At 31.5% G+C, this 25,496-nt stretch overlaps 1 pseudogene; it reads right to left on the bottom strand.

Annotated features, from left to right (window-relative positions):
- Positions 1-430: 430 nt before the first annotated feature.
- LOC129310300 (7-deoxyloganetin glucosyltransferase-like) lies at positions 431-2,072 on the bottom strand (annotated as a pseudogene).
- Positions 2,073-25,496: the final 23,424 nt, after the last annotated feature.

Here is a 25,496-nt window from a genome sequence, read left to right as displayed (position 1 = left end):
ATCTTTCTTCATTCTGTTTAAATTAAGGAGTATTTGTTTGATTTTATCAAAAACTTTAATAACAATTAGGTTTTTTAAATACAAATGCATCATTTTTCATATATAATTGATGTATTTTAATAAGAATAGTACTACCTTTAAACCCGAATCACAAATTACATCTAAATTCCAAGAGGACTCGACCGCAATTTTTAAATTTTGTAAAATTTATTTGTAAATAAATCTCTTTTACAGATGTATACATAATTTTTCCTAAATAGAACTGTTATAAATAAAATTATAAATGGAATGATTCATGCTGGACTGAATTTGTGAAAATGAAGAAAGTATTTTATATATGTAATTATTATCACCGACTGAAAGATAAGATAACATCATAGCAATGCAAGGGCGTTGGAACACATACAATAAAACTGGCATATGATGTAAATGGAAATGGAAGCTCGTAATTAACACTAAGGTTTAACAAAATCTAAATGTTCTGATTTAAAAAAAAAACAAACAAACAACAACAACAACAACAACTACAAATCCCTCTACTTGGTAATAGTTTTACTTGCCAGAAGAACTTGTCGTACCACGGTCTCAAAATTCTGAAACGAAGATCCACCAGGTCTACAGGTTGCTTCCCCTGCCATTTTCATCCATTCAAGAGCCGCCTTCTTCATCTCTTTCCCCTTGTCTCCCTCCATTAATTCCTTCACAAGCTTCTCTACTCCTTCCATATTCACATCACTCTCTATCTCCAACCCAATTCCCCATTCTCTGCTCGCAAATCTACAATTCGTCTGTCGCTCTGCGAAGAACGGCCAACATGCCATAGCCACACCACCGCAGATACTTTCAATAGTTGAGTTCCATCCACTGAAGGATGAGCCAGAACTTGTTCTTGTGGACAACAACTTGATAACAGCCCTCTGTTTCTGGTTTCTTCGATGAATTCTGGAGGAAGAACTGCGTCATCGCCTGTAACAAGATCGGGTAGGATTACCCATAAGAAGGTTTTGTTGCTGTTAGCAAGTCCCCATGCAAACTCTATCATTTGCTCTCTCGTCATCACTTGATGCTCCCTAAGTTGACGTATACAACAGAGTCTGGTTCTTTCGCGTCTAGCCATTCCAGACACTCTGGTTCTTCCTTCCACAGCTTTGATCCGATTTGCTTCAAGTTCTTGTCAGTGATTTCGTTGGTGAGTAGATATAAGGGACCGATGGAGTAGATTGGAGGCAAGATGGATGATAGTCCTTCTAAAACGTCATGTTCTAGAGCATCGATCGTGTTCAAGATGATTGCAGAAGCTTTCTTAGCCCTTTCACACTCGCCAAGAATGAAGTCGAGCATGAATTCATCTGGGTTTGTGGTTCTCACAAAGCTTGGGATGTCCCTTAGCCGGATTTCCTTGATTCCTGGAATCCAATCTATCACAGTACTCTCCAAATATTAGAGTATGTTATATATTTTTCAACAAGATACCCAACAAGCAACAAGTTCTATTAAATACATAAAGCATAGAAGATAGTCTACCTTTGAGTGGTGTCAAGCCTTTGTCCATGAGTTGGCGGTAATGAACGTAGCAAAGAAACCCACAAGCACTAGTAGTCCAGAAAATGACCTCTGGGATGCCGAGTTCATCGGCAGCGGCCACCGTGAAGCTCATGACTCCATCGGAAACTATGGCGGTAACGGGAGGGACATCAGGGTAATTGTTGAGTTTGTTGAGGAGGTTTCTGAAGGGAGCTAAGCAAGTTATACGTGTTGACTCGCACAGGGAAGGGATGTCCTGTGTGGCGTCGACGACGACTTCGTCGGAGTCCGTAAGGCCGCCGGGGATGGTTTCGAAACAGAAAGAAGAGAGGCCATTGAGGGAATCAGGACCTCGCGATTTGAGAAGACGTTTGTGGTTGAACTCAGTGTTAACGAAGGCGATGTGAAAGCCATGAAAGTGAAGAAGCTTTGCAAGCTTAAGCATGGGATCGATGTGGCCCTGTGCTGGGTGTGGGATACACACAACGTGAGGCTTCCTTGAAGCAGGCAATGAACCCATTTTCCACTCTTATTATTATTATTTTTTGGTCTCCCTCTCTCATACAACTCACTCGAGGAAGATGATATATATATGCGAGAGGTTGTCTTTGCCCATGCTTGTGTATTTATAGGAGTGGGGCATCGGAATGACTGTTGTTTCCACATCGAGAAGACCTGATCTTGCAGCCGCAACAAAAACAAAGAAAAAACAATCTGAAGATATCTCTCTGGTATTACCGGTCAGGGCCATCAATATTAATTATATTGATGCGAACAGATAGCTGGGTACTATAAATTAATGTGAATTCAGTGTGCTGGGTGGCCGCTGGGTGAATAGCTTCCCCCATTGTTGGCATGGTGCAGTTTCCTTTGACTTCCATCGACATACTATGAATAAAAGTAAAAAAGGACAAACAAAACAAAGTTCAATCGGTGACGAAGTTTAATCTGATAATTACGCGGAGCTTACGATAAGAAGAGAAATCAAATAATAATTTTTAATTATATTTTTAAATCAAAGATTAAAGGGCATTTTTTAAGTTCTAAAGTGGGCGTAAAGTCCTAGATATTTTTATCCCTCAATTATTTTTTTTAAAAAATATTTAGTATTCTAAAATTACAAAATTTCCCTTTTAGCATTTAAAAATTATATTTAGACATTCTGCCATTAAAAAAATACACCTTTAACTATCAATTAGCTTAAAAATTACAACAAATGATAAAAAAATTATAAAAAAAGATCCAAAAAATTATGCATGGAAAAATGACAATAAAATTCCATCAAAATATAAATATATAAATGATAATTAAATATCTTGAAATGCCATAAGTCTTCTAAAATTTTTAGATACGTTTCTGACATAATGATTTTAAGTTGAATGATTAAATTGTCCCTTGTTTAAAATTAAAAAAAAAACAAGTTCATATGAAAAGTTGTGATTTTTTATTCCATTTTTACAATTCATGGAATCAAAGTTGTCTTGCTTAAACAAAAATTGTGACCAATTATTTTCATAACTTAGACTTCAATAATAAAAAAAAATTTCACATGAGAAGTTATGATTTTTATTCAATTTTTACAATTCACATAAAAAAATTGTGATTTCTTATTTCAGAACTTGGGCTTCAATAATAAAAAAAAATTTATGTAAAAAGTTATGATTGTTTTGTTTAATTTTTGCCATTCACATAATCAAAGTTGCTATTACTTAAACAAAAATTATAATTACGACTGGTTTTTTCAAAACTTATTTACCAATCATAAAAGAAATTTCACATGAGAAATTATAATTTCTTATTTAATTTTTGCAAGTCACAAAACAAAAATTGTGACTACTTAAATAAAAGTTGTTATTGAAAAAATAGAGTCAAACCTATTATAAATATTATAAACAAGGGTAGTTTAGTCATTTAATTTAAAATTATTAATGTAAAAAAAGTACCTAAAAACTTTAGCGGAATTAAGACATTTCAAAAAACTTGATTATCATTTATATATTTAAGTAATATTTTATGTCATTTTCCCATTAATAAGTATCCTAGAGAAAATCAATATCAATTAAGTCTCTTAAATTACATATAAATATTAATATACAATTTTTATTTTTTAGTTATGTAAAATACTAAAATATAATTTGACCAACTAATTTAATCAACTATTAGACAGTCAAGGGATCACAATTATTGACAACAGCACTAATAAAAAAATTAAAAATATTATATATTTTTAATAATACTATACAATTTAGATGTTAACAGTTAATTTTTTTTTTATTTTTATTGATTTCTACAATAATTATATTTTTATTTAAAAATAATACAAAATAACAACAACAATTTTACGATTCTATCATTAGCACTACTTTACTTAGATAATTTACTTCAACAAATTCTAGTTTCGGCTGTTATAATACGTAGCATATTTATTTTCAAAAATTACTTTTACATTTGTAAATATTTTTTCAAATATATTACTGAAAAATGTATCATGAATAATATCCCTTATGTACAGATTCTCTAAAAAATATTAATTTAGGATGAAAAAGAATTTGATTATTTTGTGTTTTTGAAAATTTTAAAAAATCACTATATTAGATTAAAACAAGTGTTAACGGGCCATTTCACCTTAAGCTATAAAACCAATAGTGTATGGGATTCTAAATTTAGTTTCTAGTATAATATTTTCTTTTAACTTTTGAAATTGTTAACAACAGTTAATTTTGACCATTAGTGAACATTATAGAAAATGATATAAAAAATTACAAAAAATATCATGAGAAAATTACTTATTGATCATTTCTGTAGTTTTTAATGTCTTTTTCTATAATTTATTATTAATTAACTATCAAAATTAACATTTATTAACTATATGAGCAATATTACATTATTTCAAAATGTTACAGGAAAATATTGCATCAAAACCAACTTAAAATTCCAAATAAACGTATAGCATAACGTTAAATTTGTCATTCAACTCCTAAAAAAATTATTTTTTTTTTTGAAAAGGTGAGTTTTTTTTTTTTTTTTTAACATCATGACAAATTGAACCATTGACTTCTCATCACACATAAATCCTTCCTTACCACCTAAGTTATGCCAGATAGGTTTAGAATATGCTCATTTTTCTCATATTTGGTTGAGGGTACCGTGTAAGTCAATACAAGTCAGATTTGTCTAGCTGTCATCTAGGTCCTTTATATTATTTAAGGGTGAGACTTTAAAAATGTGAAATTTTGATATATAAAAAGATTTATGATCAAAAGAAAAAGGATTCAATTGAAAAAAAAAAAGTTAAAAAAATAAATTTTTTCTTTTTAATAGCTTTGAAATGGAAGTAGAATTACCCTTCTCTTCTTCTCCTTGAAACCGGTGTTCATTTTTTGATCCCATTTTCAAAGAACTAAAAATAAAAATTTAGAAAAAAAAATCTTTTTCTAGTTGTGAAAGTGTTAAATGAAAGAACAAGATTTTTTCTAAATATCTCAAAAGAAACAATACAATAGATCATCCAAAGTATTCTCAAAAGGATTCTATTTCTAAAAAAAAAAAAAACTATCATTATCAAATCTTTTATTTATATTTGGATTGAGAAAAATATATGAATTGAATGAAATTCAAAAAGATTTAACAAAAAGTAAGAGAAATCCAATGCTTTATGAATCCGCCATTCCAATCTATTAATTGGAAGAATTGTTCATTGACAAAAAAAAAAGATATGATTGATAGAACAAAGCAAATCATACAAAAATAAAAAATTTAAAAAAAGAAAAAAAAGGTTTAGAGAGAAATATTTGTTATAAGAAAACAACTTATGATGATAAAAGATTAAAATTATAAAAAAATATTTGACAGATATTACAAAAAAAAATGTTTGATTATCTCGCAAATCACATTATTTTTTTGAAAAAATTATAATGAGGTCCTATAGAAGAGACATAAATATAGTCAGGTCTCAGAAATAAGGTAAATTATTTTAAAGTCTCATGGTCCTTAGGGGTGATTAATTCTGAAAGTGAAAAGATCCATTTGCCTTTGGCTGATTTAAAGGGAAAAAAAACAAAGGAAAGAAGAAAAAGGACTCATTTTTGAGCATGGTAGTACCTATTTTGAAACTTCCTACTCTGCCAATTATCGAACTCCCTCTCATCTTTGCACTGTTGCCTCTTTAATGTTCCCCTTAAAGATCAAGAAGCATCCTCTTCTCTTCCATTTTCCTCTTTCGATCACACCTAGAGATTGAAAGTAAGATAGAAAGTCAAACATAAACCTTTCACGTCTGATCTTCCTCTAAAATCTAGCTATGTTGCTCTATTGCTCTACCATTTATCCCTTAAACTGAGATCCATTCATCCCCTTGTTCCTTGCTCATTGTGAGCTTTATGAGAAGGGAATCTTAAATTTGCAAAAGATGACATTAAGGATATCGAAAATAAAGCCATTTATTATGAGGGAGAGTTCGACGACACCAAATCGATGCTTAAATTGAAAAATGACATCGTGCATGAAGTCGATTAGGTTGCTGTGGCCATTGTTAGGCAATTACTAAAAGGATTACTATGGTGTATGTGTTTGATTATTATTGTGTTTTATGTTTATCTGATCTTTGTTGTTGCATTGTTATTTGAAATTAAATTTTTTTCATTTTATTTTTAGATTCTGGATGTATTTAAACTTTGTGAGGCTTAATGGAGCTAGTATTATGTTTTTGGGTTGAAGTGCTTTTAAACTTTCCTAAGGTTTCGTAGAATGGAATCATATATATGAATCATGCTAGCTATGCGTGATTTGCATGTTGAGTTGTTCTATTATGGCTAAATACCAACATTTGTGGGATAAATGCCAAATTTTGTTAAAAGATGGTCTTAAAAGATTTGCATAAGTTATAATGTGTAGGTTATAACACTATAGAATCTAGATAGTTGTTTAACTTTGAAATTGATGTCCTTTGACTAATCAATTTGAATCACTTTATCAGTGTAAAAGAGGAAGAAGATAGGTTCTAATTGATTTAAAATTTCCTCTTAACTACTTTAGAAATTTATGGCGTATATGATTTGAAATAAGTAAACAAAGTGTGGCTACTATGAAAGAACCCATTTACTCATTTTTCCCCTTAAGGAGATATTTTTAACATCTTCATATGCAAACTGAGAGTAGGGAGAGTTGATGTTTATGGTATGTAATATGTCTTACAGTTTTGATGAGATAGCCATTGTTGTATGCCCCTGTGTGTGGAGATTTAAATGCTTCATTCTCCTTATAACATGCACAGACAAACATGTTCATGCACTTTTGAAAGAGATGGTATCTTACCACCATCATGTGTCCTTTTCTTTTTTGAGGATTACTTTAGTACAGCACTAAGTTAGCTCTCAGTGACGTGATGATTGATTATTGTGATTTAAATTATATAGTTATCTTGAAGGCCTTTGTCATTCTTAAGTCTTTGGTTTTATTTCTATATTTTGAAATCTAAATTTAACTAGTAGACTGAGAATCTTGATAAAGTATTTAATGGTGAGAAAACTTAACACGTGTGTGTGTGTGTGTGTTTATACTAACTATATATATATATATATATAAAATTAAGTAAACACGTATTTGCTGGTGATTGGTGATAAGTATGTTATAGGTAAATAACAAGTTCACTTAGAAAATTGACAAGCATGCATATATAGTTGTACATTGAGGTGGTAAATGTATGTCATATATGTTGTGATTCTTATTTTCCCTAATATTAAACTTTGTGAATTTTTCCTAATATTAAATATTAAATAATTATCTACTGGTGACAAGTAGGGTGAGGATAATAACAACTTGACTTAAAAAATTAACAAGTAGTATATAGGGAATAAACAAGTGAATGGTTATTTGCTGATGATAAGTAGGGTTAGGATATTAACAAGTTTACTTAGAAAATTGACAAGCATACATATATAGTTGCACATTGAGGTGGTTAATGTATGTCATACATGTTGTGATTCTAATTTTTCCTAATATTAAACTTTGTGAATTTTCAATTAATTGAAGATGAAGGGAGAAAGGAAGGTAGATATTTTTGGTTATGCAAAATTTGTTGAAGAATTCTATAAGAAGAACAAGGCAAGTATAAATTAATTGGGAAAGGATAGGAAGATTTGACAAAGGCGTGGGAGAAGTTGTCAGAAGTAAAGAAGGAGGAATATTCAAAGAAAGCAAAGGAGGAAAGAGGAGAGACATTTGCAAAATATATTGTTCCCTTCTATACTCATTGCTCTCCCAGTCAGTTTGCAAAAGTTGCAAAGTATGTTAAGGGAAAGGACAAATTAAGAAAAAGGTGCGAGAAAATTGGGTTTGACAAAATGCTCAATAGAGAATGTAAAAAAAATACATAAATATATTTGTGAAGAGTTGATACAGGCACTTGACCTCTCAACCTAAGAAATATGCATTAGAGGGAAAGCGAAAAAATAAATGCAAAGAATGTGCAAAATTTGATGAGCATGAGGACTGATGGCAAGGTGGTAATTGGAGAAGTAGATGTTAATGACAAATCATTCAAGAAATTAAAAGAAACTTACTTTAAAATGCCTTACAAGAAGATTTTAAAATGATAACATTTGAGAAAGAGGATGCTCAATTTGAGTTGTTATTTCTAATGTATACTTTGAGAACTCTATTGTATTCAACAGTAAGTATAGGGGTTAGTGACTGTGTTTTGAAAGTTGAAGGTTGTACATGAAACACGTAAAATAATTGTAAATATGACTGGGCAACATATATGTTTAATGAACTATACAATGAAGTGGATATGTAGAAGCAACAACTCAGTAAAGGGAAGATAATTGGAAGGAAAAATGTTGGAGGATGCATCTATTTCCTCATGGTAAGTGTATGGTTATAATTTATAAATTGATAGAATGCAAATCGTTTTATCTTGAAAGTAATGTATCAAATCTTATGCAGGTTTATTGCTTCTAATATTTTCCTCTTGTCCAAGAAGAAGTACCTAAGCCCGATGATGCCCTCACATATTAGGATGAGGAGAAGGTTGTTGAAAGGATAAAGGTAGATAAGTAGAGAATTTGAGGCATTACATGATCCCATGAGCACAAATGGTAGTTTATTTGCTAAGTTTTATCCAATATGTACTTTTAGTCACCTGATATGTACAGAAAGTGGTCCTTTATTCATGTACCAATTTTCACATGCTGAGACATAATTTATTTTGTAGGAAATAAGGAAGATGTATGCAATAGTAGTTTCTACACTTGGTGAGGAGCTGATAAACCTACAATTGAAGCTTCTAAGGGATTCATAAACTATTGAAAAGACAGAATAAGATGGTGATGAAATAGAAGAAGAAGCACATAAGGATTTTAAGGTGGATAATGAAGAAGAGGTAAAGAAAGCTGATGAGGAAGAAGATGGTGAAGGAAAAGATGAAGAAGGTGATGAGGAATAAGAAAAAGATGAAGAAGATTATATGAAAAGTTTGGAAGTGGGTAAAGAAGAAGATGAACAAGCAAATGAGGAAAAATTTGAAGCAAATAGGGATGATCGAGAAGAGAAAGAAGCAAAAGGGAGAGGAGAGCAGACAAATTCTATACATGAAAGTATAGATAAAGAAGAGAAAGAAGCAAAAGGGGAAGTAGGAGAGGTGAATATACATGAAGATAAAGCAAAAGAAAAAGAAGCAACAAAAGGGAATAGATAACCATAGATTGTCAAAGGAAAGGAACCTAAGAAGTCACAAAGGTATAAAGGACCTGTCATGAAGTCTCCATAGGTAAGACCTAATTAGAAGAGAAAACTAGCTTAAGAAGGATCACTTATTTCAAATGTGCATAGCATCTTGTGATGAAGATGAGGGAGGGAGGTAGGTTCTCACATTTGATGAAAAAACACACCAACTGAACTACGCTTCTAATGAAAGTCTCTTTGTTTTCTTCAACGGTACTTTTGTGTAAATGTATGCATATTTCTTAACTCGTGCTAAACTTCAATATTTTGGTAGAACCAGATGAATTAGTGATAGGATATGAAAATTATAGTCACTAATTTTTTGCTAATGTATGGATATTAACTTATTGCTCTTGTGACACTATTTTGCCAATTATAGTTTATGACAATGATCGCTAGAACATTGGTCGAAGACCAAAAAGAGAATGAAAAAAGAGTTAGTAGGCACATTTTTGGTTCAAAGTTCATGGTCAAAATGGTAAATAACCTTTGGACGTAGACCGTTGAAGACAACAACAAAGAAATACTGCTTGAGTATTTAGGATATAATATTAGAGATTGTGACTTTATATTTAGTCTTGCCCTATTCGTTAGTCATTAGTGGTACTATGTGTTCGAGATCAAAACGAAGAACTTCTATGTCTTGGATTCATTGGTTAGTATTTCTAAGAATGAAAGGAGAAAGAAAGAGAATGAGAGTGTTAAAAACGGCAAGAAGCTAGTTGAGAAAAAATAGGATAAGCAGATGTAAAGGAAAAGCTGGCATATACTTGTGTATGTTTGAATTGTCATTTACTTCATACTTACTTATCATTTCTTTATGCATAGTTGTTAATAGACATTGTTAACTTTTAGGCAAAGGGACTGCTTCCACTAAATGCTCCTTGCTATTAAACTAGATTTATTTAACAATGACACGAAGCCAGATGTAATATGGTCTAAAGTTCAAGTATAGAAGGATATGTGAGTATTATTGATTCAGTACTTATGTTTGATTTCCTCATGGTTATAATTGAGTTGATTGATTTAGTACTTATGTCATAAATTTTGATTATAGTCATTCTTATGTTATTAATGTCATCACATGGTTACAATCATGGGATAAGACTTACTTGAATGAGGATGGTTATATCATGCTAGAATACTCAGATATATGAATGTTTTGTCAACCACTTGAGTATAACATGTGAACTATAGATTGGTGATATTTTTGATATGACTGTTTTGTTCTTGTAGGATGACCTTTGATAGAAAAAGGTTGAACTATTGTGATGCCTTGTCAATCATCGCAATAATGAGAAAGAACCCATTATGATGTCTATACTATCAAGATCCTACAAAGACAAAAAGAGAATATAGAAGGGCTACCCAAGCCATGCATATTATTTTACGATCATTTTAGAATTACTTTGTAAACATTCTTAGTTTGTAAATGTACTAAAGGTATACTTACTTTATTACACAATGTCATCACCTTTTTAGACTCAATGATTATAGATATTGCACTTTCTAGTTGTTAAATATCAATTTGATTTCTAGTTTTAATGCTTATATCATGGTATTCACAAGTTTAAAGTTTTAATTAGGCCATTCACAACTAGGCCAGGGGGATTGACAAGTTGGTTAGCGAAATGACAATTGGGTGAAGGACATTCATAACTTACCAAGTTTTAGGTGTGATAAGAATATAAGCAAAGGCACAATTATTACATGGCAATCATTAACAACTATACAAGAGGGAATGACAACTGAGAAAGGGGAATTGATAAGTTGGGTAAGGGGAATGACAATTAGGTGAAGGACATTCAAAACTTATTAGGTTTTAGGTGTGAGAAGCATTTGAGCAAAGGCACAATTATTGCATGGCAATTGTTAACAACTAGGCAAGAAGGAATGACAATTGGAAAGGGGAATTGAAAAGTTGGGTAGGGGAATGACAACTAGGTAAGAGACATTCACAACTTACCATGTTTTATGTGTGACAAGCATATCAGCAAATGCACAATTATTGTATGGCAATCGCTAACAATGGAGATAGGAGGAATGACAACTAGGAAAAGGAAATGACAATTGGGTAGGGAACATTCACAATTTATCATGTTTTATGTGTGACAAGTATCGCACCCAAAAAATGAGACATGGACGGCGCCCGAGCGGAGGTCCCGGCCTTCGCAGTGGGAAATGCATGAACGAGGAGTTGCTACCAAGATTTTAAGGTAAATCTCGGGAAACCGATTAATAGAGGATAAGGGTGGTTTGTGAAATCAAAGAATAGATTCAGGAGTCAGTTGAGTGTGGGGAAGGTGTTAAGCACCCCTCAACACCCGTTCGTCAAAATGGTTACCTGAAGTTTGTTGTGCTATATTAATATGGTTTTAAAATTATTTTAATTATCCCTTTTATATTCATATGTTTGATATAAAAATGATAAAAATTAAGTGAGAAATATTTATTTATTTACGAGGAGGATAAACTTGACTCAGAATCTGACTGTGATGCCTACGTACCTTGTGATGGAGATCAAAGTCCACGTTGTTCGAGCTTGAAAGTTGTTGGTGAAAATATTTTTTAAAGAGAAATAATTAGAAATAATTCACCATTTTACAAATAAAACGATTTCTAAAATTTTGATATGTGTGTTTTAAATTATAAAAAGTAATTTAATTTTAATTATTTTCTCAATTTTTGAATTTTTTAGAATAAAGAAAAGAAAAGAGTTTAAAATTTTTTTCTTTTATGTTTTATGATTGGCAATTTAATCGCAGTACTTGCAGGACCTTATTGGTTCATATAGTAATGCAATTGTTCAAAATATTTGCGGAGATTTCAAAACCTCACATGATAAAAGAATTTAGTAATTTAATTTATTTATATTTTTAAGTGTTACTAATAATTTATTTAAGCATGTATGTATATGTTTTTAAAGAATTTTAATCACCATACCTGCAAAGCCTTTATTGACTTATACAGTAATGTAATTATCCTAAATATCTACGGAGATTTTAGAATCTCGCACAATAAAAGAATTTAATTTATTTAATTAGATTTTTAATTTGATTGATATAATATATAATTTATATATATTAAAAACTTAATTGTTATATCTACAGAGTCTTATTGACTCATACGATAATACGATGATCTTAGAAGTTTATGGAGATTCAAAAATCTCACATAACTAAAAGATATAATCGGTAAGTTGAACACAATTTAAATTCATTAATTTGGTTAATTAATTTTCTAAATTGTGTATTATATTATTATTTTCAAAAATCATTTATTTATTATAAAAATTGAAAATCACTATATCTATGAGGACTTATTATCCCACACGATGAGGTGATTAATTTAAGTCTCTACGAAGATTCTTGAAATCTCACATGAAATTTAAATAAATTATTAATTTGGATTATAAAAAAAGTGAATTAATTTTTATGATGGGCCTTCGGAACTAATATTAACATATAATTTTTGCTCTCATATCTGTAAAACCTTATTGATTTACATGATACAAGATTATCCTGAATATCTGCAGAGATACAAAGTCTCACACGATAACAGGATTAAATAATATTCACTTTGAATATATTTTAATACATAATTATACAATGCATATTTTTAAATATAAAAATCTTAATCGTTATACCTGCGAAGCCTTATTGACTCATATGGTAGTACAATTATCTTAAAGATCTATGAAGTTTTAAAAAAATTTCACATGACCAAAAGATCTAATTTGACAATATAGTTATAATTTAAATTTATTAATTTAATTAATTAATAGTATAAAAATGTTTATTATTTTATTTATAGAAATTTGTTTATTTGTTTAACATACAAATTGTGAATCACAATATCTATGAGGATTTATTATCCCATACGATAATGTGATTAATTTAAGTCTCTATAAAGATTCTTAAAATCTCACATGAAACTTAAATATTTATTATAAGATTGATTCTCATACCTGCAAAATCTTATTAATTTACACAGTATGAGATCATTTTAAATTTAAATGTTTGTGGAGACTCTTGAAATCTCACACTACAAATAAACCATAAAAAAAAAAAAACACACACACACACACACACATTTCTTTCTCTTTTATGCATTAGCCTCTTATAAGAAAATCATGATAACATATGGTAGAGCCTTCACTACCTCTATCATGATCCAAGAAGGCGGCGCCAAGACATGTCAACACATCATTGGTAGACCCATTGTAGCCTTTGAGTAGGGATGGCACGATTGAAATGAGGGAGAGAAGGAGCATGTTGACGGAATCTTCAAGGAGCTCCAGGCAACCCTCATATGCTAAATGTATGTGCTGATCCATTTGGACTTTAGAGATGACAATGGAGGAATAGAGGAGGCCGACGTGAATGTGGAAGAGGATTGGGGCTTGGAGAAAGGCCAGAGGTAGAGCTCTGTTTTTTTTTCATTTTTCTCGTCCAGCTTTCTTCATGTTCTCTCGGTCTCCTTCTCAGTTTTCTCCCCTATTTCTCATCCTCTTTTTCTTTTCCTTTCTCTTCCCTTTTTCTGTGCCTTTCCTCTCTAGCTTCTCTCTCTTTTGTCTATTTTTTTTCGTTCTCTTTTATGCTTTGTTTCTCTGCATGATCGAGTGTTTTTGGTCTTCTCAATCTTTATTTTTGTTTTCAGTTTCTCCTCCATCCTTGGTCTCTCATTCCTTCAATTTTCCTTGCCTAGACTCGCTCTCCTTTTTCCAGTTTTTCTCCATCTCCTCCTTTCCCTCCTTTTCTCTTCTTTTTTCTCTATTTTTTAGCCTCTCATCTTTGTTTTTTCTGCCAAAACAGCCTCTTCCCTTATCCTCTCAGCCTATATTTTTTTTAGCCTCCAGCCTCTTTCACGTCTCAGTTTTTTTTCAGTCTCCTCATCAGTTCTCCTTTTCTTTCAGTCCTTCATCCCTTTTAAAATAGAAACTAGGAAGAGCTTGCGTGTGAGGTGAGAGTTTACGTGCTTTCTCACTCTGCTCTACTGTGTGCATGCGTCTGAATTTTCTTCTGCATTTCTGTGCTTTTCTCTATGGTTTGTGCTTCATGTGTGTTGTTCCTACTTTCTTTCTGTGCATTTTTCTGGATACGTCATCTCTATTTTTTTTGTGTGTGTATTCCTTCTGCTTTTTATGTTTCTACGTGTGTCATGCATGTTTCTTTACTGTTGTTTCATGTCTTTATTTTTTCTATTTTCTTTATTTTCTGTTGCATGGCCGAAAGTGTGTGTGTACGCGTGTTTCATGTGTCCTGATGCTATATGTATCTGTTTCTTTTTTTTAGCCATTCTTTAATGCCTTTTTTTATTAATTAGATTGAGGGAGAGAAAGAAAAGTCTAATTTTAAAACATTTTTTTTAAATGAAAAACAAAAGATTTAAGGAGAGAAATTTAAAAATTATTGAGTTTCAAAAAAATTAATTCCCAATATCTTTGAACGGTTGGGATAATTTGAGAGAGATTTTTTTAAAAAAAATTTAAGCAAGATTTTTTTGACAATATAATCCTTAAAAAGGATTAAATTTCATTTTTGTATTTTTTATATTTTTTGATTATTTATTATTAAATTAAAAAAATACCTGGATAAAATATGGTGTTCATAGTTGTCCCTCTTTACTTACCTTTTATGTAAGTATATGAAAAAGTGTGCTTTTGAATTCTTACATAAGTGACAAGTAAAGATAAAACATGTATTTTGGTCGGCCATGCAATACCTATGAAAAGACCTAATTGCCCCCGACACGACAATATATGATTAAATGTAAGAGTATTGCTTAACAAACACAATGACATGATTTTTTTTTGTTTTTTTGTTTTTTTAGTGATGTGATGCAAATGAAAATGATCAATTGAAAAATATCCAAGCACAATGCAAGACTATTGGATAACAAACACAGTAAAATAATTTTTTTAATTTTTTTGTTTTAACAATGTGATGCAAATGAAAATAACCAAATGACAACAATCCAAACAAAATATATGTTGACTAGATGCCCCCTCTTCATTTGATTTCTAAGTGAGAATTTTATAAGATGATATTCTTATCACAGAAATGAATGAATAGAGAAACATGTATTTTGTTTAGAGGGGCAAGACTCTTAGGTACCTACAACTAAAAAACAACAAAAAAAACATAAAAAAAAAAAACAAAATAAAATAAAGGGTTTAAAATAAAATGTAATTCAGGAAACAAATAAAACAAAACCTCAATGGAGATGAATTGCCTATGTTCCAAAGGACCTGGTGGATGCCTGCCTTTACAAGGCTTGGAGGGTGCCTACCATGACAGAGCTTTAAAGAATTGTGCCAGCCAGTATTGGGCTTTGGGGTGCCTGTCGTGATAGGGCTTTCAAAGAATCGTGCCAGCTAGTACTGGGCTTTAGGGTGCGTGCTGTGACAGGACTTTTAAAGAATCATGCCAGCTGGTACTGGGCTTTAGGGTGCCTGCCCTGACAAGGCTTTTAAAGAATCGTACCAGCCGGTACTGGGCTTTGGGGTGCCTGCCGTGACAGGGCTTTTAAAGAATCGTACCAGCGGGTACTGAGCTTTGGGGTGCCTGTTATTACAGGGCTTTGAGGTGTCCGTCGTTACAAGGCTTTTAAAGAATCATGCCAGCCGGTATTGGGCTTTGGAGTGCCTGTTGTTACAAGGCTTTGAGTGTGCCTGCCATGACAGGGCTTTTAAAGAATCATACGAGCTAGTACTAGGCTTTAAGGTACCTGCTGTTACAGGACTTTTAAAGAATCATGCCAACCGATACTGGGCTTTGGAATGCCTGTCGTTACAGGGCTTTTAAAGAATCGTGCCAACTGGTACTTGGCTTTAGGGTGCCTGCCGTTACAGGGCTTTTAAAGAATCATGCCAGTCGATACTAGGCTTTGGGGTGCCTACTGTGACAGGGCTTTTAAAGAATCCTACCAGCCGATATTGGGCTTTTGGGTACCTGCCGTTACAGGGCTTTTAAAGGACCTAGTGAATTGCCTACCTTTACAAGGCTTGGAGGGTGCCTGCCATGATAAGGATTTAAAGAATTGTGCCAGCCGGTACTGGACTTTGAGGTGCCTGTCGTGAGAGGGCTTTTAAAGAATCATGCCAGCCAATACTGGGCTTTGGGGTACTTGCTGTTACAGGGCTTTAAAGAATCATGCCAGCCAGTACTGGGCTTTAAGGGTAGGAAAATATGAGAAACTCATAGGTGAGGTTTATTGTTTCTTCTCTTACTTCCTTGGGTTCTGTAATTTTGGTTTGCCCCAATCTAAATGGGGGTGGCCATGCATGTAATGGGGTGAAGTGCAATGCATGATTTTTTTTATTTACCCTAATTTAAATGGAGGTAAATTTTTATGTTAAGCACGTAATGAATAGACAATGCGTAATACATGATGATTTTTTTTTATTTGTCCCATCTAAATGCAGGCAAATTTTAATGTTAAGCATGTAAAGAATGGATAACGTGTAATGCATGATTTTTTTTTATTTGCCCTAATCTAAATGGAGGCAAATTTTCATGTTAAGCACGTAATGGATGGAAGATGCAAAATGCATGATGTTTTGATCAAAAGTTCAATTTTTTCATGCCTCCAATTTAAATTGTGACAATTTTGATGCAATGCATGCCATGAGTGATATGGAAGAGTAAATGATTTGCTTTTGATTTGCCCCAATTTAAATTATGGCAATTTTTATGCGAAATATGCAATGGGTGCGTAATGTATGATTGGCTATTTTTAAAAAAAAAATCAACTCCTCATTTACTCCAATCTAAATTGAGGCTCACTTTAATGTGAAAGATGCAATTTTTCAAGTCATGAGAAGATATAGAATGCTCAATGCATTGTAAAATGTATTTTTTTTATTTACAGGATTTTGATGCAAGAGAGAAACAAAACTTGAAATTAGCAAAATTCTAGGGTTCTTTTGGTCATTTACAACAGTTGGTCTCCCTAATGAAATTGTAAGTCAATGACTTAACAACTTTTGCCACAAGAATTGGACACTAAGGGGTCATACTTTTAGATAATTAAAACTATTTATTCCTCCCATATTGAGAATTTTCAAGGCAATTTGTTTACCCATATAAAATGCTTGTTAGACATGGATGTTTTATCTTGTCTATCTTTATCATCAATGTTTGTATGATCAATAAGTGAAGTTGGCACTAATTTGTATTTAACAATGTCAATGTAAACAATCATTATAAACAAAAGGCTGTGTCTGAAAATGAAATGGAGTAGACAATCAATGGAATGTTGGGAATATTTAGTGGCATCTCTATTTAGGTGCAAGAAACGTATGAAGAATAGGCATTCTGTGGATAAGCCAAACTGTGAAGTAGAAAGTGATGGAATGGTAAAATTGAGGACTACCTAAATTTTGTATAATGTGTCTTTGGATAGTATAGAGATAAAAGTGAATAAATATGGAAATTAAAAGGAGGGTCCCCTCTTTATTTTGTATGTCCCTTTGAAAATGACACAATTTTTGAGTAAAAGACCTTATGTTGAGCTATAAGCTTGCCCCACTTTCAACAATCTGTATCTTGGAATGGTCTCTAATAAGAAAACTACCCAATTATATTCAAACAAGTCAAATCTTAATGAGAACTTATGGGGTTTGTAATGTGACCTAGGTAAATGGGCTAATAAGATAAAAAGATATTTGGCTCAAAAGTTCTGTGCCCTTATAAATTCTTCCTTCAACCTTTTTCTTCTTTTACTCTAACATAAAATTATGCCAAAATTCACCTAACAAGAGAGGATATTCAGTGATTGTGATGTAGCAGAATAGGATAAAATTGCAGGTTAAAAATGGAAAGGAGTGATGGTTTAAACATAAGTGCAAAATCACAATGGAATTCTTTTTTTTTTTTAGACATGTGATCTTGCAAGACTTAGCATTTCTATGGAGTTATCATTGGAAAAGGAAGAAAAATTCTTTTCTATTTCTTCTTCTTCTTGTTTTTTTTCTTCCTTCCCTTTTCAATTTTCCTCTTCATGTCCCATTCAATGAGTGAGTGCTAGTAGAGGGATAATTTTCTTTTTTAATTTTCCATCAGTAAGAGTGTTGTTTTGTATTTTCTTTTTTTCTTTTTTTATTTATTCTTATCTCTTGAGCTTTGCTTTCATGAGCTTGGAAATGAAAAGAAATTATTTGAATGGATAAATTTGGAGGGTTAAAAAAAAGGCTTCAATTGGGTGAAAGAAAGTCTTGATCCTCTCTTGGAATTTGAAAATTCAGTATAAAAATATGTTTGAGTATCCTATCCCGGTGATATTTATAAATAGGTGAATGAAAGAAACACTATTCCTGGCTCAATATGGGTGACTAGGGGGAACTCCTTCAAGATTTAAGAAAGAAAAAAATGCCTCATATCTTTGACTTAACTTATTAATGATGCAAGCTATCTTATCTCTCTAATCAATCTCTTTGTATTTCTTTTTCTCTTTTTTTTTTAGTTCATTCACTCTTCTTCATATTTTCATGAACTAAGGGCATTTTTCTCAAATTGATCTTTTTCATATCCATTGTGATTTTTTTATTGGAAATACCAAACATTAAGGGAGTAATGGATGGGATAAGAGAAATTTGATGGTCAAGGGATAAAACAAGCAAACAGGGGTGTCAAATGGAAAAGCCTGATTACAACATTGACAAAGTTATAAGATCATTTTCAGTGATAGAGTTTGACCATGCAAACATTACATAATGTAGATAAGACATGTTAAAACAATCTCTTTGAATTCTCTCTTCAATGGTAAATGACCTTATTGATGAATGTAATTATTGGGCTTGATTTCTTTATCTCCCCTCTTTATTTTTTTAACCTCACAACTTGATGAGGAAAACTATGTGCCCCAAGTAAATGCTAGCATCCACATCTAACATATCATTTTTGATGGTCAAGGCAAGGGTATGAAAGTATATTGTGAAATGTTTATGTGCTTTGAATGGATGAGATAATGGCAATAGGCAAGGAGTGAGAAAATGACTGGCATTGTGGCAACTAAGGTGGGGGGCCATGACCTTCCTATGTAAAGGACCCAAAAATCCAATATTTCAAAATTTTCAAAGTTTTTTTTATCATGGCATGTGATAGGAAAATGCATGGATGAAAATGCATTTGTTTGCTATATATGGCCTTGCTCTAATAGATGATTATTGTGGAATCAAGTGGGGGTCAGGATGAAAAGATGTATCAATTTATTTATTTACAATTTTGCATTGGTGTAGGGGACCAATTTGAAAGAATTTTGAATCTCACTCAGAGACATAGAGTTTGTGATTGAATTGGAAGAATTTTGAATATCATTTCCATTGTTGTCTTATTAGTAATAAGGGTTAAATAAGCAAGTGTGCTTACTTGTGCCTTGAACCTTTATGCTAAGGAAAGAATAAAATGATTCAGCAATTCCTATAAAAAGGGTTTGGGTATTAAAAATATTATAATTTTGCAAATTCTCTTAAGTGATTATAAGGCTATCTCATTTATGCCAAACAAAATTTCCTTTCCTCCATATGCTTATTACATCATAGGGAAATGGAAATGACTATTAACCTACAAGGGATCAAAATCCCTACATGATTAAAGTCATGAAAGTAATAGCCTCATAATTTGTTATTGTTTTTTTAAGTGATTACAAGGCTACCTCATTTATGCCAAATAAAATTTCCTTTCCTCCATATGCTTATTGCATCATAAGGAAATGGAAAATAACTATTAACCTACAAGGGACCAAAATCCCTACATGATTAAACTCATGAGAGTAATAGCCTCATAATTTGTTTTTTTTAAGTGATTACAAGGCTACCTCATTTATGCCAAACAAAATTTCCTTTCCTCCATATACTTATTGCATCATAGGGAGATGAAAATAACTATTAACCTACAAGGGACCAAAATCCCTACAATTAAAGTCATAAGAGTAATAGCCTTATAACTTGTTATTATTGTTTTTTTTAGGGAGGAAAAAAAATCAAGGGTAGTTGGTGTTCAAATATATATGCACAAGAAGCAACTAATTTTTGTCAAACAAAGCTTAATTTTTCATTTGGGTAAATGAGAAATTTTCAATCTCCTCCAAGTGCTTGTTGCACTATAGGGAGAAAGGATTAACAATTAGCCTATGAACAGTCAGAACTAATACATGGCTAATGTTTCACTTCCAAAACAAAATGTTTTATTTACCCTACAACAAGAAAATTTGTTTGGCTAAATTAGCTAACAAAATGCATCTAATTTTCAATGTTATGAAATGAGTCTATAGTCACTAGGGTCAAAGACCCATGGGCAAAGCTTAGTTTTTTAATGCTAGCGCCATCCTTGTGACACATTAACATTGATTAGTGTAATGACATTCAATACCAGCTCTAGCATAAGGTACCTACAACTATTTTCCTTAAGGTAGCATGCACAAATGATATATCATGATGATGATAATGATGCAATAAAACATGCTCTCATTTTGTGTCCTATTTAGGAAGCTTAAGTCTGTTTATCTTTGTAATCATCGGGTATAAGCTATAATGGTTGGCTACTAGCTTTCATCTAAAACATGTAGTTCCTGGGTAGATTTGTTCTATCTAAAAAGTCTTCTATCCTAGGATTTATTCTATATATTATCTATCCTAAGACATGTTATAAAAATGAAAAGAGAGAGAGAAGAGAAAAAAAAGGGAAAAGCACACACAAATTAAAAGGGATAATAATAATAAAAGAAAAACCATATTATATTTTTGCATAACAAACTTATACAGGCTTGACTCTCTAACTTGTCCCCAGTGGAGTTGCCAACTGTCGCACCTAAAAAATATGACGCAGACGGCATACGAAGAAGGTCCCGCCTTCGCGGTGGAAACCGCATGAATAAGGAATCGCTACCAAGATTTTAAGGTAAATTTTGAAAAATTAATTAATGAAGGATAAGGGTGGTCTACAAAATTAAAGAATAGGTTCGGGAGTCGATTGAGTGTGGGGAAGGTGTTAGGCACCCCACAACACCCGTTTGTCAGAACGGTTATCTGAAGTTTGTTGTGCTATATTAATATGGTTTTAAAATTATTTTAATTATCCCTTTTATATTCATGTGTTTGATATAAAAATGATAAAAATTAAGTGAAAAATATTATTTATTTACGGGGAGGATGAACTTGACTCAGAATCTGACTCTGAGGCCTATGTACCTTGTGATGGGGATCAAAGTCCACATAATTCGGGCTTGAAAGTTGTTGGTGAAAATATTTTTTAAAGAGAAATTAATTAGAAATAATTCACCATTTTACAAATAAAATGATTTCTAAAATTTTGATATGTGTGTTTTAAATTACAAAAAGTAATTTAATTTTAATTATTTTCTCAATTTTGAATTTTTTGGAATAAAAAAAGAAAAGAGTTTAAAATTATTTTTCTTTTATGTTTTATGATTGGCAATTTAATCACATTACCTGCAGGACCTTATTGGTTCATATAGTAATGCAATTGTTCTAAATATCTATGAAGATTTGAAACCTCACACGATAAAAGAATTTAGTAATTTAATTTATTTATATTTTTAAGTGTTAGTAATAATTTATTTAAACATGTATGTACATGTTTTTAAAGAATTTTAATCATCATACCTGCAAAGCATTTATTGACTTATACAGTAATGTGATTATCCTAAATATCTGCAGAGATTTTAAAATCTCACACGATAAAAGAATTTAATTTATTTAATTAGATTTTTAATTGATTTATTTAATATATAATATATATATATATATATACATATATATATTAAAAACTTAATCGTTATATCTGCAGAGTTTTATTAACTCATACGATAATACAATAATCTTAGAAGTCTACAGAGATTCAAAAATCTCACATAACTAAAAGATATAATCGATAAGTTGACCACAATTTAAATTCATTAATTTGGTTAATTAATTTTCTAAATTGTGTATTATATCATTATTTTCAAAAATCATTTATTTATTATAAAAATTAAAAATTACTATATCTGTGAGGACTTATTATCCCACATGATGAGATGATTAATTTAAGTCTCTACGAAGATTCTTGAAATCTTACATAAAACTTAAATAAATTATTAATTTGGATTATAAAAAAAAGTGAATTAATTTGTATGATGGGCCTTTATTAACATATAATTTTTGCTCTCATATCTATAAAACCTTATTGATTTACACGATATGAGATTATCCTGAATATCTGCAAAGATACAAAGTCTCACACGATAACAGATTAAATAATATTCACTTTGAATATATTTTAATACGTAATTATACAACGCATATTTTTAAATATAAAAATCTTATTCATTATACCTATGAAGCCTTATTGACTCACACAGTAGTACGATTATCTTAAAGGTCTACAGAGTTTAAAAAAATCTCACATGACTAAAAGATCTAATTTGACAATATAACTATAATTTAAATTTATTAATTTAATTAATTAATAGTATAAAAATGTTTATTATTTTATTTACAGAAATTTGTTTATTTGTTTACCATACAAATTATAAATCACAATATCTGTGAGGATTTATTATCCCACACGATAATGTGATTAATTTAAGTCTCTATAAAGATTCTTAAAATCTCACATGAGACTTAAATATTTATTATAAGATTGATTCTCATACCTGTAAAATCTTATTAATTTACACAGTATAAAATCATTTTAAATTTAAATGTTTACGGAGACTCTTGAAATCTCACACTACAAATAAACCACACACACACACACACACATATTTCTTTCTCTTTTATACATTAGCCTCTTATACGAAAATCATGATAACATATGGAAGTAGAAAGCACCATGAGGTATATGTATATTATAAGCCATGATTACACATAAATAAACTACCACAAATGAACAAAGGTTAATATAAAGATTGAACCATGCCACCACACGTTGCATTTTTGTAAAATATGGTAACTAAAAAAATTGAAGGGCAATTTGAGAATTAACCATGCAAAACTAAATGTACCTAAATTAAACACGTTGGATATCTTAGAATACAAACCATTTTACAAACATAAACATCACAAGATGAAAAACTTGTCAAATTTTCAAAATTAATAGGCAAGCTTAATGATTAATTCTCAAGTGTCAAGAATCTCAAAACTTAAATAGAACTATACCTGTAAATCATTAAGAGACACAAGATTACACAATATATTTTATAAATAGCTAGTCAATAACTCATGTAAACTAATGCCCTTTATACGATATTGGAAAGAAAAGGAGAAAAGAGAACAATATTATTCAAGCAAGTCTTTACCTTTTAACTGTTATCTCCCTACATAACCTTCACTACCTCTGTCTTGATCCAAGAAGGCGACACCAAGACATGTCAACACATCATTGGTAGACCCATTGCAACGTTTGAGTAGGGATGGCACAACCAAAATGAGGGAGAGAAGGAGCATGTCAACGGAATCCTCAAGGAGCTCCAAGCAACCCTCCTATGTCGAATTTATGTGCTAATCTATTTAGACTTTAGAGATAACAATAGAGGAATAGAGGAGCCTGACGTGAATTTGGAAGAGGATTGGGGCTTAGAGAGAGGCCTGAGGTAGAGCTCTTTTTTTTTTATTTTTCTCATCTAGCTTTCTTCATATTCTCTCGGTCTCCTTCTTAGTTTTCTCCCCTATTTCTCGTCCTCTTTTTCTTCTCCTTTTTCTTCCCTTTTTTTGTGCCTCTTCTCTCTATCTTTTCTCTCTTTTGTTTGTTTTTTTGTTCTCTTTTATGCTCTGTTTCTCTGCATGATTGAGTGTTTTTGGTCTTCTCAGTCTCTGTTTTTGTTTTAAGTTTCTCCTCCATCCTCGGTCTCTCATTCCTCTAGTTTTCCTCGCCCGGACTCGCTCTCCTTTTTCCAATTTTCTCTGTCTCCTCCTTTCCCTCCTTTTCTCTTCTTTTTCTCTCTATTTTTTAGCCTCTCATCTCTATTTTTTTCTTCCAGAACAACCTCTTCCCTTGTCCTCTTGGCCTCTATTTTTTTTAGCCTCTAGCCTATTTCACGTCTCAGTTTTTTTTTCAGTCTCCTCGTCCATTCTCCTCTTCTTTCAGTCCTTCATCCCTTTTAAAATAGAAACTGGGAAGAGCTTGCGTGTGAGGTGAGAGTTTACGTGCTTTCTCGCTCCGTTTTGCTATGTGCATGCGTCTGAATTTTCTTCTGCATTTTTGTGCTTTTCTCTATGGTTTGTGCTTCATGCGTGCTATTCCTACTTCCTTTCTGTGCATTTTTCTGCGTACGTCGTCTCTATTTTTTGTGTGTGTATTCCTTCTGCTTTTTATATTTTTACATGTGTCATGCATGTTTCTTTACTGCTGTTTCGTGTCTCTGTTTCTGCTGTTTTCTTCTTTTTTTGCTGCATGGCCAAAAGTGTATGTGTACATGTGTTTCGTGTGTTCTGATGCTACATGTATCTGTTTTTTTTTTTAGCCATTCTTTAATGCCTTTTTTTATTAATTAGATTGAGGGAGAGAAAGAAAAGTCTAATTTTAAAACATATTTTTTTAAATGGAAAACAAAAGATTTAAGGAGAAAAATTTAAAAATAGTTGAGTCTCAAAAAAATTGATTCCCAATATCTTTGAATGGTTGGGATAATTTGAGAGAGATTTTTTTAAAAAAATTTAAGCAAGATTTTTTGAAAATATAATCCTAAAAAAGGATTAAATTTTATTTTTATATTTTTTATATTTTTTGACTATTTATTATTAAATTAAAAAAAATGTCCAGACAAAATATGGTGTTCACAACAAGCATATAAGAAAATGCACAATTACTGTATGGCAATTGTTAACAATTAGGGTAGGGGGAATGACAAGTCATTAAGGGAGAATGACAACTTCCTATTCATTCATTGTTAATAGGGCTTACATTAGTATTTACAACTTCAACACATAGAGTAGTTGTAGAAGCATCATTCATACATTTACATAATATTGACAACCTATTTTAAAAATAACAACATGGGCTATGTGGATATACTAACCTTTAGATGTATTTAAAAAAAATATCATGTGCAATTATAAAAAAATATTAGCTGCATAAACAAAAAAAGATGTATCTCCCTAGCATTAATCAACATGGATTAGGGTTCTTACAAGTCTTGAAAGTATGACCAACCTCATGACATCTTCCACAATGATAAGCTTTTTCTTTTGAAATTAAGATTCATGTCTTTTCATCTTAGGCCTTCTCGAAGGCCTTCTAATTTTTGGT

The sequence above is a fragment of the Prosopis cineraria genome, unplaced genomic scaffold (genome assembly GCF_029017545.1).
Source record: "Prosopis cineraria cultivar Desert tree isolate PC_DT_omini unplaced genomic scaffold, ASM2901754v1 PC5, whole genome shotgun sequence".
NCBI classification, from domain to species: Eukaryota; Viridiplantae; Streptophyta; class Magnoliopsida; order Fabales; family Fabaceae; genus Prosopis; species Prosopis cineraria.
Note: the sequence above shows the minus strand (reverse complement) of the source record. Positions and strands in the feature narration are given on the sequence as shown.